This window comes from Pinus tabuliformis, chromosome 9, assembly GCF_031772625.1.
Source record: "Pinus tabuliformis cultivar Carrire ecotype Pingquan chromosome 9, CPIR1, whole genome shotgun sequence".
NCBI classification, from domain to species: Eukaryota; Viridiplantae; Streptophyta; class Pinopsida; order Pinales; family Pinaceae; genus Pinus; species Pinus tabuliformis.
The window spans coordinates 815090235-815093892 of record NC_142307.1 but is presented as its reverse complement, the minus strand read 5'-3'; the positions used below and the strand labels follow the sequence as shown (position 1 = coordinate 815093892).

The 3658-nt window shown below is 34.1% G+C and overlaps 1 pseudogene; it reads left to right on the top strand.

The window, feature by feature from the left end:
* Nucleotides 1–471: 471 nt before the first annotated feature.
* Nucleotides 472–2424, top strand: LOC149151289 (chaperonin CPN60-2, mitochondrial pseudogene; annotated as a pseudogene).
* Nucleotides 2425–3658: the final 1234 nt, after the last annotated feature.

The window sequence follows — 3658 nt, the reverse complement described above, 5'->3', positions numbered from 1 at the left end:
ACAAACAAACTGTTTATTCTTTCTTTGATTCGAGAGGCTCATTCTACGACTTAATATGATGTGTAACTTTGTTTGTTCATCATCAATGTTGAAATTTTGCTCATGTTACCCCAAAGAATTTTAAAAAATTAAAAAGAAAAATAAATTAAATAAGTATGCAAAGCATTTAAATAATATCGATTCATAAAAAAATTTGCACTTGAAGAAATTTTATCCCTCTCAACTCATGTTACATCCATCTTTAAGATAGATCTATGATGGTTAGTCTCCTTCGCATGTTATGAACTTATGACTACTCTTCCAAAAACTCGACTTATTTCCATTTTTGTTATAATTACAAGATTCAAAAAATTTTGAAAATGGCCGTCTCTTTCTAATATGTTTTCATTAATACTTTTCTAAAGTTTTCACCTTTTGAATCGTAACCAAGTTCGGATAGCTAATTTTACATAGTGAAACGACACTTTCGTCATGACGATAATGAAAGTGTTTCCGTTTGTCAACCAGATGCATTTCGAAACACTTATTTTAAACACTCATATTAATCTAAAAGAACGTAAATTGAGGGAGCAAGAGATTCAATTATAACTATTAAAACAAGTGCTAGAGGCAGCGGTAGTCCCTGCCGGGTAGTCAAGCCCAAACGCGGTGAACAATGGTTTTTTAAATTATAAACCTTAATTAGAATTAGAAACAACAAGCTTCAATTACAATGAAAAATACCAAATCTCTGTGGCATATTATATTAAGCTAAACGTAGTGATGAAGTAAGGTTTGTCTGAGGTGTATTCTAAAAATTTGTTGCCTATTTTTTTGTTGTATTTTAGGCAAATTAGCTTATTCTATGGTTTAGTTTTTTTTTACGCTTCTAGTGTTTAATCCCATAGGTCACAACAAGGAAGGAATCAAGAGCTCATTGCACCAAAAAAAAAAACAATTCTCGAAATTAAGGAAGCAAAGCAAAATATATCAGATTTGGTGTTGAATCACAATTCTCGAAATTAAGGAAGTAAAGCAAAAGATATCAGATTTGGTGTTGAATCAAGAGCTACAATGCTGCAAGGTTTGGAACAACTAGGAGATGTTGTAAAGGTGAAAATGGGACCAAAGGGTCACAATGTTGTTATTGAACAAAATTATGGTTCTCCAAAAGTAACAAAGGATGGTGTTTTGTGGCAAAAAGTATTGAGTTCAGTGACAATTTAAAAGAATGGTTGTGCAAGTATTGTGAAGAAAGTTTCCAATACTACAAACGCTGTTGTAGGAGATGGCACTACCTGTGTGACCATACTTACTCGTGTAATAATCACAGAAGGTTGTAAGTCAGTTGCAGCTAGGATGAATGCAATGGACTTGAGATGAGTCATTATCATGGAAATTGATGTTGTTGTGGCACATTTGAAAAGTAGAGCAAGGATGATAAGCTCATCTGAGGAAATTGTACAGGTATCGCCATCTTAGCAAATGGTAAAAGGGAAATTGGTGAACTGATTTCCAAAGCAATGCAAAAAGTTGGAAAGGAGGGAGTCATAGCTATTGTAGATGGGAAGATTTTGTACAATGAATTGGTGGTTGTTGAAGGAATGAAGCTAGACAAAGGCTATATATCTCCTATATATCTCTGTATTTTATCACAAATGATTGGCCCAAAAAGTTGTTCGGGAAATGGAGTTGGCCTTGAATAAAAAAAGAGCTCTTGAATAAGAAAAGAGCTATTCTGATTATTTCTTAGGATGAGGAGAGTGATGCAGTAGCAACACTAATTCTAAATAAAATTCGTGCAAAGCTCTAGGCTTTGGAGAAAACGGAAAAGCCAAATTGGAGAATCTTGATGTACTTACTCATGATCAAATGATTACAAAATAACTTTGCATGAAGCTTGAAAAGGTTGAAGTTGATATGTTTGGTTCAACAAAGAAGGTAACTGTATCGAAGGATGACATTATTATTCTTGATTGAGGTGGTGATAAGAAGGCTATAGAAGAAAGATGTGAGCATATTCAAGTTGCCATTGAAGCCATCACAACAAACTATGATAAGGAAAAGTATCAAGAGAGGTTGGCAAAGCTTTCAGGAGGAGTTGCAGTTCTGAAGATTGGTGGAGCTAGTGAGGCAAAAGTAGGGGAGAAGAAGGACAGAGTTACAGATGCCTTGAATGCCACTAAGGCAACAATAGGGCAGGGTATTGTGTGAGGAGGTGGCGTTTCTCTTATTTAGGTGACAAAGGAGGTAGAAAAACATCGAATTGCTAACTTCGACCAAAACATTGGAGTGAAAATTATTCAGAATGCATTGAAGATGTATGCATATGTGATTGCTATAAATGTCAGTGTCAAAGGTGAAATGGTTGTTGGGAAATTACTGGAGCAAGATAATCTTGACCTTGGCTACGATGCTTCCAAAGACTTTCTTCTTTCTACTTGATATCCTGTGTTTATTATTATACCATTTATTCAAAGACCATATCGTGCACATTAGAACAAGCTATATGATTTTTGGTCAAGACCGTGATAGAGGCATAGATAAAAGAAAATATATAAAAAAAATTAATAAAGTAGCCAAGCTAATCAACAACCTCTTGACAATTTAATCTTTTCAAGGAATGTGAAACTCAGAGCCAATGAGACCTAATGGATCAAATTAGAGTAACTGAGTTATTTGTAACTTATGGATCAAACAATGATTTCAATTACATGAATATAAAATTGTCTGACCTGTTACATAGTATTTAATATTTCTTGTTGAGGTGTTTTTTTAATAAAAATAATAATGAATGGTTTGCAATACTTAATTTTTCGAATAACAAACTTTGACCATAATCTCAGCACTACTAAACACACATCGTATTATAATCCATTCCATTATTTCCTCTCTGAATGATTCACTCAAATAACCAACTTTGAGCATCTTCAGCACGAAACATGCATTGTCTATAGAGATCGATTCTAAATCTCTTTACCAAAGGACACGACGGCTGCTAGACTTGGCCAAACGACAAGACACAATGAACGAAAGCCTTCCACTAACCAACAACCCCCTCTAACACCAAGCAGAAGGCCATGGATTCCCCCCTTAGAGGTGGAGTAAATCTTGCATGGAATCGGAGTTACCGCTACCATAGGATATCTGTAGACCATTAATTCTTCGGCAATTCTACAACTATGGTAAAGGAAGTCTAGTAAAGACTGAGTTATTCCACCAGACAATGAAAATCATGGTAAGAATAATTATAACTAGAAAGAACTGGAAAGAACGTAAATGAAATTCTTCCTCTCAAGGATCAAACCCTTTCGTGCTTAAATAAGGAATTGAGAAACCACCAGGCTTCCGAAAAGGTTAACAATGCCAATTATTTTTGGAAACAAAGAAATAATTTTACACTTGGTTCTACACAAAATTGCCATTGCAAATCATCATAGCTAAGAAACCATTATATTCCTGTATCTAGAAGAAATAAGGAATAAATTGATAGAAACCCTTTAAAATTACAATATCGGAGTTAACAAAAATTCTAACTAGGACAAACAAGAGAATCACTACCTGTCAATAGTATAAGTGATTTAAGCTTTTTTCCTTGAAAATTGAAGGAGAAATCAATACCCAAAATATAGCTTTATGTAAAAGACAAGCATAAACACATATGTCACATACAAATATT